Consider the following 14,685-nt stretch of genomic DNA (forward strand, 5'->3'; position numbering starts at 1 on the left):
TTTCTCTGCGTCTCACTGATCTGCGTCTCCCTCTGTGCTGTCTCTGAGAGTCCCTGCATCACTTCTTCTGAGCTCCCCAGACTGTTGTTAATCTCCCCTCTTCCTCCACCCTACAACTCTCCCTTTGAAATCGATCTCCTCCTCTTTGAGAATCAATTTTCCTTGAGACGCTGAGTATCTGCTGGTGTGTCTCCAACTGACCCTCAAGCCTCCTCTTATACTTTTCCTGTTGAATCTTCAACAGCCGAGATTAAGTCCCTAATCAACAGCTAAGATTAGATTTGGCTTGATCCTCGTTCATTTAGAACCTTTTCACCTAGTTTTATATTAATACCTGTTGTCGCACAGAATGTCTAGGCACCGCGACAACGGCTCAGATCGGGGGTTGTCACCTTGATCCCCAATCTCTCCGTTTAAGTTGTCTCCCTACAGCAAGCTAAGGGGGGTAGACCCTATGGAAAAGTGGAATGAAGAAGAACTAGTTGGGAACCAACCAGTTCGGGAGACACAATGAAGCGATCAAGTACTTGATTAAGATTTAGCAAGACTTATAAGATTTGATTAGATTTTAAACGATTGATACCAATGCCTTATGGAGTCAACGATCTTGCTAGGGAAATTAAGACCAAGTAATCGATTAGCAACTGCTGCTTAGATGAATGACTATTTTATATGAAATGCAGATCCTAAAACTAATGTGAGATGCAAGAATCTTGGTTAATTTTAGTTAAATGCCTATTTAAATATGAACCCTTCAATCCTTTCTGTGTTGAGCCTGATTTCGTAGTAATTGGCGGAAAGAAGATCAGGAGAAGCACACTAAGGTGTGATTAACGATACCTCTTCTGAAATTCTAACATACCCGGCGCTGCAGAGAACTGTGGCTCTGACGACTGCAAGGTCACCGTTTTAAGTACTATTAAAACAGGCTTCTCAAGAAAAGACGGATGGAGATCTATCTATTTGTTGACCAAGCTTGCGCTTGGAAGTAAATTTTATCTATGCAAAGTTAACTTATGTGCAAATGCACTGGAAGATGAGATGAAGTTAGACTTGAGAATGGGAAAACACTTATGCTGCAAAAGCCCTCAATTACCCAAATGAAATGCTCGCCTTTTTTTAGATGAAGACTTAGAAAATAGACTCTTGAAGATACTATAGTTAAATCACCAGCTTATTTCAAATCTTCTTGACACAATTTAGCTCAAAGAGAACAAAAACAACTTTGCAATTCGATATCAATGTCAAGAGATGCTCAAAAAAAATACTCAGTTTATGAAACAAAGAATATGCATTTTATCACAATTCCATGACAGAGTACTTAATTTTTAGAAATTAATTTTTAGGGCAGCAGTGAGAAAAACTTTATGACAACGGCAATATGACAATGAAAACAGTAAGCTATCAATGATATCTTTATGCCAAAAATTTACCGAAATTTTTCCAAACTTGCCCACATGAATTATCAAAACTTTTCAGCTTGTTGTGATGTGATTTCTGGAACCAGATGTAATATACTTATTACAGCGAACAACTAAAACATGAAATAAGCCTAATGATGAATGCCCAACTCAAGAAATTAATTTCTTAATGTATTAGACAATTTAGGCACTGATTTTAGGCTAACCCACATGAAATTTTTCCGTTGTTATATTTCAGACTCCAGAAACAGAATTATTCAGAGATAACAGTGACCCAAAATGTAGATCTAGGCCAAATTTTTGATATACATCAAACATAAATGACTTATTAATGTATTTAACAATTTTTAGTTAATTTCAAACCACTTAGATGTGTTTTTCACCACTATTAGAAAAATATATGACTAATGTAGCAAATAGTGAGGAAAAAGATGGTTTAGAGATCAAACACTTAGGCCCAAGTCTTGAAAATCACTTGCCCAAGTTGCCAAAAAAAATTCAATATCTAAAACACAAATTTTTACTAAATTTTCTGCAAAAACCCACCAATGATTAGCTTCAGAAAATCAAATATTCAAATCAGAAATGGAGCAAGGGAATATAGGGCCAATGAGAGCTAGCACTAGGCCCAATAGAACTAGCGTTGGGTAGGAGAACGCAGATCTGGGTTTAGGAGCCCCAAAACTTGAAACCCTTGTTCTGAAAAAAATTATTTTGCTTCAGATCTTCAAATTTATTACAAAATCTTTAATGGTTGGCCTTGTAAAAAGAGTTGGGATAAGATATTGCCCTCCAGGGCCTAGATCTGTCTCAACACCCCAAGATCTGCTTAAAAAATCTCAAATCTGAAGATTTACTTGGTTGATTCCTCATATCTATTCCTGCAAACAATCTTTGAGGCTAGATCTTGCCCTCCAGGGTCTAGATCTAGCTCAGATCTAAAGATTTACTTGGTTTATTTCTCAAATCTATTCCTGCAAACAATTTTTGAGCCAAAATCTTGCCCTCGAGGGTCTAGATCTAGCTCAGATTTAAAGATTTTCTTGGTTGATTTCTCAGATCTATTCATGCGAACAATCTTTGAGCCCAAATCTTGTCCTCCAGGGTCTAGATCTAGCTCAAATCTAATGATTTCCTTGACTGATTTCTCAGATCTATTTCTGCACAAGTGAAAAGAGAAAAGCCCAATACCCAATATGTACAAAAATAGAGAAAATCCCAAAAACCCAAGTGTTAAAATTCAAAATTATGTTACAAAATTTCAAATTTACATAAGTAAATAACAGATCTATATAAATAATTTGCCGATATATACAAATAATTTACAAATCTATCAGATCGGAGGAGTATGAGTCCAACTCTACTTCTAGATCTAATAATCTAAGGCTCTTAATAGTCAGATCTATCAAAATTTGCACAAAATATTTAAAAGATTTTGAAATTTTAGAGTGGTACTAGCCCAAAAACACTTTGCAGAGAAAAAGATTATCGTTAGATAAATCCTGAGGCTTATATGAAGTAGGCTCTTCAAAAAATATGTGTTGAGAGTTGGTTGGTCCAACCGAGGACTATCCCCAAACGCTCAACGAGAACCTGAGAGATCTTCTGCAAACACTAGATCAACCATCAAGTCAAGTAGAGAAATAGAACAACATTAAAATTCTAAAGAAATAGAGATACCTGCTACTTAATCAAAATTAAAAATGTTACCCTAGATCTAACGAACTGAATAAGATACCTGTATTCAGATAATTCTAAGAGAGCTATTGATTGATAGTTTTCACATAATATTAAGCAGAAATTAAAACAATGTTATCATAAATTCATGAAAAGGAACACTACAACATGTTGAAACCCCAAAGACTTTTACATTTATTCCATAAACGTTTACAAGAGAGCTTGAGAGCTTAGTACACGATCCAACGATCAGATGATCTTAACTGACAGTTGACCTCCTATTTAAAGATAAATCCTCCAACGGCTAGTTTGAGTGATCCACATCAAAGCAATCTCGACTGTTGATGAAGATCAAAATTTCTTTTAATCTCATCCATCGAAATTTTAAATTATTGAGGAAATTTGAAATTTGAAATTAAATGTATTTTAATTAATTCACAAATTAAATTTTTGAATTAATTTCCTCAAAATTTTGACTTTGACTTAACCCTAGAGACCAAGAGCTTAAAATTTAGCAAAATAATTAATTTACCTTAGTCTCTAGACCTCTTAAAATTTAATTTTTTAAGGACCAACAAACTTTGCCTTCGGAGAATTTAAATTTACCTAGGACCTAGAATTAATTAAATTTTTGGCTTAGGATTTTAATTAATTTTGGCCAGAAAATTTAATTAATTAACCTATGAGGGGATAACTTATTTTTACAACCCTCGGGACACTTTACATCATGATTTTCACATTTTTTACATCTCAAGGGAGAAAATCCATTTCAAAAGACCCTCATAGACTACCAAATTCTGCGACACAAATATAATCTGGCAAACCAAGCAATTTGTAATAAAATAACCTAACCAAATAGTTAGGATTATTCCCAAATCACTTTTACATAGACTCGATCTAGAACACTAGGACTCTCCTAAGATCTCAGTGACAAAATCCACTCCGACTTTGGGGTAGGGCTGAAGGACAACTCTTCCAACCATCCAAGAATGGATTAGTAAGACAAAAAACCTCACGGAATATAGATCATCACCAGAAAATTAGGTTTGCCTAGGCAATTACATACACAACACGGATATGCTGATATTATTTACAATTTACACGTGCAGAAAGGGTTTACAATATAGCATGATGATCAAGCTGATGATGATAGTTGAACGACACGGACACGTCGATCAGGCGCTATCCCTTTTGCGAAAAAATGGGGTGTAGTGCTATGGATCGTTGACACGTAGTGGTCTACAATACCCATTAATATTTTAATTTTCCTAAGTTTAGACTTAGGAACTCCATTAAAAATATTAATTATTTTAATATCTCTCCAACCGGATGGAATTTCTCAAAACGATTTTTGGGTTTTGGAGATCTTATGTGCCTTAGCCTCTCCACCAATTTTCATGGTTAGAGCACATCTGATGCTACCACAAATCAAAACAGTAAACATTAAAATAAATTTTACTGCAGTTATCACTTATCACATAATTACATAAAGATAATAACAAGCACAAGAACCAATCACATCAACACAGTTGTTTTTGGACAATTGTCCTCGAAAAAACCCAATGTGGGAAAACCGGTGCAGTAGATGAGGGTTTTATTAATCTTAAGCAACAATTGATTTACAAGGAATGATTTTATAGAGAAACTGAGACACTACTGAGAGAAAACATTTGAGACAAGGTTCATCCCTTTCCTGGAAACTTTCTAACACCCTAAAGACCCTTCCCCCTCTTCTGCATTACTTCTCCGTCACTCTGCGTGGTTCTATGTCAGCCTGCATGAGGACTGCGTCTACCCTCTGTGCTATCTCTCAATACCCCTGCGCCACCTCCTCCTCAATCACTGACTGCTGCTGGTGCCTTCCTCTTCCTCCACCCTGCAACTCTCCCTCTGAAATCTATCTCCTTTTCTTTGAGAATCGATTTTCCTTGGGATACTGAGTATCTGCTGGTGTGTCTCCAAATGATCCTCAAGTCTTCTCTTATACTTTTCCTGTGGATGAATCAACGACCAAGATTAAGTCTCTAATCAACGGCTAAGATTAAAACATACTTGATCCTCCTCTCTTAGAAGCTTCTCTCCCTTATCTTCATTAATACCCATTAATATTTTTATTTTCCCAAGTTTAGACTTAGGAACTCATTAAAAATATTAATTATTTTAATAACTCCTCATCCGGGTGGAATTTTTCCAAACGATTTCTGGGTCTTGGAAATCTCATGTATTCTAGCCCCTCCTCAAAATTTTGGAGCTAGAGCACATCCAAAGCTACCCAAAATCAACACAAGGAGGGGAATGGAGCCACAAAGTTCCTAGGTTTGAGGGAACTCATGGACAATAGGATGTGTCCGATCCTTATCAGAAATGATAAGTGTTTATCTCCCCTATTGTCAATGTAGGGATGTTTCTAATACCTACCAAAAGTGTTAAGTGTGTATCTCGATTCTCCCCCTATTGTCATGTTCGGGACTTGACTAAGTATACCCTAGTATGCATGCTACCCATACGATGGGCTTGTTAGGATTACCACCCATCTGGCCAATGGGTGAGGAAACTTGGGACGTGTCTGATCCTTACCACTTGTGGTAAGTGTGTAACTCCCCTATTGTTGTTGGAGGGCGTGTGTGATCCTTACCTTTCTTGGTAAGTGGTATTGCCCCCATTGTCATTGGATATAGGTTGGAGATTGATCTCCCCTATGATAATTCTTCTTCTTTAAATAAAGACATCATTGTTCAACTAAGATGAAGGTCATGGAACTTGACCTGGAGACTAGTAGGGTTTGGAGGATCTTTACCCTTGTGGTCGTTGAATTTCCACGACCTTGGATCTAGGATAGAATCTTAAAATCTATGACACTACCAAACCAAGAATTTCAACAAAGCTAATTTGCACAACGGAATATAAATAGCAGTAAATCACACATGCACAAGTATAAACAACTTTTTTTACAAATTTTTCAACCCAACTTCGTTATATTAATCAACATATAATACCACTGTCTAGGGCTCTCATACAAGGGATAATGGCCCTCAATTATCCACAAGTACAAGATACAAGATATAATGACAATTTCACTGCTCTAGTGCACAATCACAACCTCTGTGTCGTATCTCGTGCTTCCAGTCCTTCACTTTCGTTCTACTCTCTAGCCGCCCCTTAGTCCATCAAGAGACAACACAGAGTCTCTAGGAAGGCTACCACCTACAACTGCTGCAAGTCACTTCTGCTCCAATGAAACGGGCTGATCCAAATTGCTCTTCTAGGCTGGCCAATACCTGAGCTCCAATTTTCCTATCTAGCAGTCCACTAGTCCATCAATGTACTACACATTACGCTCCACAACTTCACCCAAACTTTAGTTTTCAAACTCCCTTTATGACTGTTTGTCAAGGGCTACTTTGGGCTACCAATGCGCAACCCTCCACCAGTCCAATGGCACCCAATCCAATCACCAATTTACACTGGGGAAATTGCCCACTAATTAGGGCTTCTAATCTCTACGTTAGCCCTCCCTCCTTGGTTTCCACGGATTGCAATAAATCTTATCCAAATTGGTCTAACTCTAGACCAAAGACAAGGCAAAATACACACCTTACTGCTCACTGTTTGGAGTCGGTTTCTCTGTTGTTGACCTCGTCTTGGTTAGGGAAAGACACCAGTCCCAATTCTGCTCTTGTTTACATCACACAAGCCCTACTAACAATTGTGGGTTCCATCATACGTAAGGTTCCTTTTATACACTGAAGTTTTGGGCTATTTCCAGCCCCTTTCAATGCTTAACAGACCTATGTTTGGGCTGCAACCCTCCTTCAAAACCTTGTACAGATATGCGGCTTCTAACACAGGATTACCCACAGAAAAATACCCAAAACAATCATGTACTTACCTTCCTTTACTCGGCCCTCCTGCAAGATTGAATTGGCTCCCAAACAGTCTTGAAGATGCTCACCTAAGCCTTCTTCTCCTTCGCTAGTCCTGCCCTTTCCTCCCTATGGCCTAAACAAAAGTGTCCTTCTTCTCAACGAGCTTTCTTCTTGCTATGTGTTGCACGCTTGGATATATTCAAGTGAACATCAATCACCTCTTAGTTACACCAAACAAGAGGGCTCCATTGAATTTCCCAAGAGACATGTTTTTTGGACATTTCCACTTCAAGCGTACATGACTTGAATGCCCAAAAATTCATTGTCAACTTTAAAAATTCATATCTCATCAAGGACCAGTGTTTTACAAACCGGCTGTTTCGAAACCGAAACGGCCGAGTCGAACCGAGTCGATTGCTGGAGGAGTGACCCGGCCAAGTAACCGGTCTGGTTGACCGAGTCACACATGACTCGGCCGAGTCATGTGTGACTCGGTCAACCCGGCCGGATCCAATTTGACTCGGTCATCAATCATTACTTCAGCAGTGCCTCCAATAGTAGCAGTTAGAAATTAATGGTAGGCACCTTCTGACAGTGTAAGGTTCAGTGGCTTATATTGCAGCAGTGAGAGGTTCATGTTTCATTGGTTTGCAGTAAGGGTATTCACATTGCAGTTGTGAGTCTTGATGATTCTAAGTGAAAAGACAGAGGCACTGTATGTAGTAGCATTCCTCTTATTGACTGAAGTTGAAGATTTGTAGAAGAATATGTCTTTGTCTATAGTAAGGTTATCATCATCGGAATTGGTCTCATGATCAGGAGTTCATTTACATATTCTGGGCCAAACTTTCAGTGACATGACAAACAATTAATCAATAAAAAATACACTTCAAACATAATGGGGTATAACTTAGAACCTTTCAATCCCTTTTCAATCCCTTTCCACGATCCATTTCCATTCAGCATAATTCACAGGCCAGCACAAGTGTTTTCATGGAATTGCCATTCTTCTTTCAAACAAAGGGAAAGAGATTTCTTATTTATCAAAGACCTACACTTCTGTAAGGAAGAAATAAATCACTGAGTTGTAAGTAACAAGTGCAATTGTATTAAGCATGAAATTTTACTTTAGATATGTCTTGGACTGACATGAAGAAAACCTCAGACTTTACAAACAGAAGCATTTTTCCCACCTTGCCTCCTGTTTTATAAACTGCTCTGTCATACCCATACTTGTGACTGCAAGTACAGTGTCATTTGATAATTTATCTTCCAAAATTTGGTGTGTTTTGGAAAGGCACTGTATTATGAGGATTCGAATTTGATGTGAACCATTGTCCTACATTGATCATCATCTTTTGCTCTTTCAGACAGATATTCCGAGGTCATTTTAAGGTTATGAGTCCTGGCTTACTTCATCAACAGTCCTTCATTCTAAGATAGGGGGCAGTAAAGGTTTATGTTTCATCATTGTTGTAGCACTCTGGAAGGTGCTTCATTGCTATATCTGAGCAGCTATAAGACGCATGCCAGTAAGCCTCCTTGGGCAGAGGTTGAGATATTTTCAAGGTCATAGAGCTGACCTAAGACATCTAGCTCTGAGCCTCACTGCTCGCGGCATATTTGTTGATACATCCTTTCGGTACCAGTGCAGCAGTGTAAGATTGAAAGCAGCTTGGCATAGTTGATTTAGCAACTGCGCCATGAGCTCCCTATTGCATATTCATTCGTGAGCATTGCAGTGTTTGTGTCGAGGGCAACAGTGGTTGTTGTATAGTTTAGTGACAATGTCAAGATTGACAGTCAAGGTTTAATGTACAAATTGAACAGAAGCAAAGAGCCTACTTTGATCATATGTTGTCTTCCATCTATATTATAATGCTGTGTGTTTGGAAACATGAATGAAAATCTTTAAAATTATGTTTAAAATATTTAAAATTATGTTTTTTAATAAAAAAATAAATATTTAATGTATTTTTTACAACGACCGAGTCATTGAAATCGAGCCGGCCGAGTCATTACCGTTTCGGAGTCGGAGTCAGAGTCGATCCTCGGTCGAGTCGGAGTCGGAGTCGGAGTCTTAAAACATTGTCAAGGACATCTCGGATTTTGATGATTCTTGAAATGTTGGATTCTCCTCACCATGTTAGTTTTTGTAGCATCGGATGTGTTCTAGCCTTGAAATTTTGTGGAGAGGCTAGAATGCATAAGATCTCCAAAACCCAGAAATCGTTTCTGGAAAATTCCACCTAGAAATGACTTAATTAGATTATTAGTCAGTTTTTAAATATTTCCTAAGTCTAAACTTAGGGAATATGACTAATTAATCATAATTAATTAAGTCAATGTTTGAATGTTCTAAAAATTCACACAGATCGACTTCAAGTTAATCCTAGTCATTGATTAAGATCTAATCTTGGTCGTTGAAGTCACAACAGAGGATTAAAAGAAGAAGTTGATTGGGCTTGGAGAAATCACTTTAACAATTCGATTTCATGAGCAAATCGGTTTCTAGAGTAGCAAAAATCTGTTGCTGGAGAGAGAGCTAGTGATTGAGGGGCAGGGACAGTGTGCTGGAGGAATGATTTTCCAAATCTGTGGAGGCAACAGCAAGTGAGTCAAGTTATCCTAGAGAGGCAGTGCTGAGGGACTGCTTAGTGCTTTAGTTAGGCAGATCGATTTGGTGAGGAGAAAAATTTGTTCTCAGTTTCAGAGGCCGGGAAGGAGTCCTAGAGGGTTGAAGAGATGATTTTATCAGCTTCCAGAGGAAGAATGACTTCATCTAAGCCCAGTCCAGAGAAATCCGTCTAGTCAGCTACGCAGAGCAGCGTAGAGGCTGACGTAGTGCTCCAGGAGGTCGAGTTTTGATAGGGAAAGTCTAACCAGAGATTTCCTGTGGGAGAAGGGTAATTCCTTCAGTATTTTACTTAGATTTTCTTGTTGCTTGGATTGTCAGTTGGGCATCCATAGATGTACTCAGATTTCACTGCTGCATAATAAAATAAAGCCTCAATGTTGCACCAGTTTTCCCAAGTTGGGTTTTTCCAAGGACATTGGTCCAAAAATAACTGTGTAAATTTATGTGTGTGTGCTAGCATTTCTTCCAACGTTTATTTTTTCTGTAGTTTTATTTGTGGAGGTTGCATTGTGATTGATTAAGTATTTGTTGTAGAAAACAATAAATAAATTGTTAAAAATTAATTTAACAATTAGGAGAATTATTTCTAGTCGCTACAATAGGATTCAGGTTTCTGAATTTTCACATACCATCCTCTATCATCTCCATCCATCATGTGTCCAAAATGCTCCATGGTTTTGGCCCAAACATCGATGGTTGCAAAACCCAAACCTTGAGTTTCAAGCCCACAAATGAATTTTGTGGTGCTCCAACCTCCAAACCTGAACCCTAGGGCTTGGAGTACCTCCCAAGCTACTCAAAAATCAACACTCCCTCTTAGTGAGGGAGGTACTTCCAAGACTAGGAAGTAGCTCATCATCATCATCACTACTTGCAACACTCGCCCAACTCCTGGCACTCACAACTACAACAATCCCTGTAGCATGAAGTACGCCTCTCTCAGAAGTGTCGTTGTCATTGGAAGCATCTTGCTTCTTCTTCTTCTCTTGGAATGTCTTCCACTCTCTCTATGATTCTTTCTTGGCAGTTGTAGGAGCACCCTTGCTCTGCACTAACCACACGCTCTTCTTAGGCTGCAAAGTCTCCCTCTGAATCTGCAAGCTCCCTCTAGAACTTGACTCTCCCTGAGTCTTTGGAACCTAGACCTTCTTTTTTGGAACTTGTACTTGCCCCTCTAAAGCCTGCGCTTACACCTGCTTCTATGTGTGAAAATTTCTAAACATAAATTTTATTACTGCAGTAACTAATTTATTTCACGTACTTATTATTCCCAATAAGTTATTTATGAAATCCCTTCAGTAAACACTAAAATAAATTCTACTGCAGATACCACATCATTATACAGAAATAAATATATGCACAAGAATCAATCACATCAACACAATTATTTTTGGACAATTGTCCCCGGAAAAACCCAATGCGGGAAAATCGGTGCAGTAGAGGAGGGTCTTATTAATCTTCAGCAACAATCGCTTTTACAGAAAAAATTGACATAGACACTAGGAGAAAACACCTAAGATTTTTTCTCCGAGACTTTCTGACACCTTGGAGAGCTTCCTTTCTCTACTACGTCAACCCTGCGTCATTCTGCGTGACTCTGCGCAGCTCTGGTCCCTCTACATCATCCATGCGTCTCTCTGATCTGCGTCTCCCTTTGTGCTGTCTCTTAGAGTCCCTGCATCACTTCTTCTAAGCTCCCTGATTGCTGCTAATCCCCCCTCTTCCTCCACACTGCAACTCTCCCTCTGAAATCGATCTCCTTCTCTTTGAGAATCGATTTTCCTTGAGATACTGAGCATATGTTGGTGTATCTCCAAATGACCCTCAAGTCTTCTCTTATACTTTCCCTGTTGAAGAATCAATGGTCGAGATTAAGTCTCTAATCAACGCTAAGATTAAAACAGACTTGATCCTCGTCTCTTAGAAGCTTTTCATCCTTATCTTTATTAATACCCATTAATATTTTTATTTTCCTAAGTTTAGACTTAGGAACCCATTAAAAATACTAATTATTTTAATAACTCCTTATCCGAATGGAATTGCTCAAAACGATTTTTGGGTCTTGGAGATCTCATGTGCTTTAGCCTTTCCACCAATTTTCATGGCTAGAACACATCCAATGCTACCACAAATCAACACTCTGGAACTCGCATCTGGTCCTCCTACTTCTTCCCATGATCCATAGGCTTGCCCATCAACCTATATAGACCATGCTCTCTAACTCTAAGCACAATACCTATGGAGCTAGAGCCTCTGGGCCTGAGTTTTGCCTTCCCATCCTGGAATAAGACCTTAAACCCCTTCTTCTCGATCATCGAGACAGATATCACGCTATATCTGAGTCTTAGTACAAATAGTACATCCTAGACCCGCATCACCTGTCTTATCTCCATCTTGAATGGCAAAACTCTCAATCCTCGGATCTCCTTCTGATTCTTGTTGCCCAACACCATGTGCAACTTTGAGTCCCATTCAACTAGAGTCTCAAAAACCTCTTGCGACCTTGCCATATGTTTCGATGCACCACTGTCCACGCACCATCCATCCTCATCAATAGCACCTTGCGAGAAATGAGAGATCATAGCAAAGTCCTCCTCCAAACTTCTGGTGAGAGCATCTATCTCAAAAGAGGTGGCAACACCAATGACCTGCTTCCCTTTCTTCTTCTCGTCATCTTTCGTCTTCTTCTTCATCGGACATCTCGACAAAAAATGACCCATCTCGCCACAGTTGAAACACTTGAATTTACTCAAGTCCTTCTTCTACTTACCCTTCATTCATGCTACAAGTGCCACGTCATCATCGAAAGCCTTCTTCTTTGGATGAAGATCCTCGTCTCGCAACTCTTCTTGAATGATGTCATCCCCCAGCCTATTCCAGTCTAGCAACAATCCCCTTGATGAAGGACTTCCATTCCTCGGTGAACCCTTTCAAAGCAATCCTCACCATATCATAATCTAAAATAGTCACACTGACAACAACAAGCTCAACCTCATTAGATACGAAGTCACTCCTTCACCCTGTATCATCTTGGTGGACTCCAACTTCTCCTTCAATACCAGTACCTGGTTCTCGTTCTTATTGTGGAACAAATTCTAAAAAGCCAGCAACATCTCATGTGCAGTGTTCTTCCCAGACAAATGAGGTATTAGGGGATCCTTCATACCATCAAGGATGATCAATCTCGCCCTTGTGTCAAAATCCTCGTACACTTCCAACTCCTTTGGGTCAGTGGGCTTCTTGATGGCTTTCTTGGCGAACTCCCTGATCCCGTTGACCTGCAAGAACAACTTGATCCTTTCCTTCCATGGACTATAGTTGGACAACTCCTCCAACCTGTCCTCATACCGGAGCCCAACCTGCAACTTCGACATTGTAGTGAGCCCTTCACCTACAATGTGACATGTTACCGCTCAAAGTAGTAGGGGTCCTAAAAGGGAATCCTTGAAGGGCTACTACTAGGCTAAGGGCAACAAATGGAGCAATAGCCCATTGTCACCTCGGCTAAGGCTCTCTGTTGTTTACGGACTTTCACCAATGGGAGGAGACCCGTTAAGATGGGGATCACTAAATGGATAGACTAATGATAGGGTGAGGGGTGATCCTAGAAGCCTATTCACAAGAGAGACTAAAATATGTGGTTTGTTTGCTTTGAAGGCAAGGTTTAAAGCTCTCAAGGAAGGGCTTAAGGGGAACTTCAAGGTTTAGGTTTAGGGTATGTATCTTATAATGGGGGTTCCTAGACCTTGAAATTCTTGTGAAATCTTGGATTCCCGGTGATCCTTGAAGAATTACCCTTAATAGTGTATGGGACCACATAGGACCAAGTGGATCTGGGGCTAGGTCAAGGGGGTAGGGTTTAACAACCAATGATATGCTTGACCAACTCCAAAGGGATAAAGGGACCAAAGAAAGAATTTTTAATGCAAGACAATGTGAGGGTCCCAATGAGGCTTCTAGTCTAAGGAAACCAAGGGCAAGATTCAATCTCGAGACTAGGGCTTGAGATATCTCAAAATCCCACCATTGGAATTTCTTGAAAATTGAAGGGAAACCAAGAGACACACCAACGTAATAGGGGCCAAGAGATCGATTTTTTTGATGAGTGGTTTGCAAGATAGATGATGCCCTAGGGGACCTAATGGGCTAGACCTAGAAAATGAGAGGAGTAGGATGAAAAAGGTTTAAGTTGATCACCTTTTGGTGTACTAGTGCCTAATCCTTTTGGGGAGATTGGAGTCAGGTAAAATTATGACTATGGACCTTTGAATTTTCTAGGTCAAGGAGGCCTCAAAGACAACTTCGCTTGGTAATAGGGAAGCAGAAAAAGTAGCTTCAAAGACTTTATACTTCGTTTTGCATGATAGATGGCTTATCCAGATGAATTTCAGTAATGAAACATCCCTAGGAACATTCATTCATTATACATGGACCATACATGAAGCATTCACTATCTAGAAACAAAATTTCCACAACTTCGCATAAGAGATACAACAAATAAGCCCTAGTATAGCGAAATCCCAACAACAATGTATGTGACAAGATTAGAATGAAAGAATAGCATTAAAATGTACTACATGTATAAGAGTATATACAACCATTCAAAAACTTGCCATCAAGAAGCTCCAAGACATATGAATATTATCCCAATATCAAAATTCATAACATGCTCCAAAAAATCGTCCTCCAAGAAGGATAGCGAAAATATCTAAAGAGATACAAGTTCCAAATCCAAGTGATGATGCTAAAATGAATCCTCATCACTTCTATTTATACACTTCTAATGAGTTCGATTTAGCTACTTGGGCCTACATTAGCCCCTAAAATAAAATAATGTGCAAAACAACTAACTTTTGATGACAAACCCACCAAACTAGCTCATAAACAAAAGAATAAGCCTCTCAAGAGGTGGAATGATCAATAATACATGTCGTTGGGCCTTCTAAGAAGCCTAATGAAGTCTATAAGTGCTACAATGATGACTAAGACTCCCAAAAGTAGTGGACAAGGGGTTGGCCCCTTATTCTTCAAATAATAAACCTGTGGTGCTCCCAATGGGTGTGAGGGCACACAAGTAACCTCA

General features: G+C 39.1%; 1 protein-coding gene across 2 annotated transcripts in view; it reads left to right on the forward strand.

Annotated features, from left to right (window-relative positions):
* Window positions 1–14,685, forward strand: part of LOC149173919 (protein NO VEIN-like) — a 601,966-nt gene that overhangs the window by 432,421 nt on the left and 154,860 nt on the right. The gene's annotated exons all lie outside the window — the stretch shown is intronic.

The sequence above is a fragment of the Pinus tabuliformis genome, chromosome 4_2, assembly GCF_031772625.1.
Source record: "Pinus tabuliformis cultivar Carrire ecotype Pingquan chromosome 4_2, CPIR1, whole genome shotgun sequence".
Taxonomy (NCBI): Eukaryota; Viridiplantae; Streptophyta; class Pinopsida; order Pinales; family Pinaceae; genus Pinus; species Pinus tabuliformis.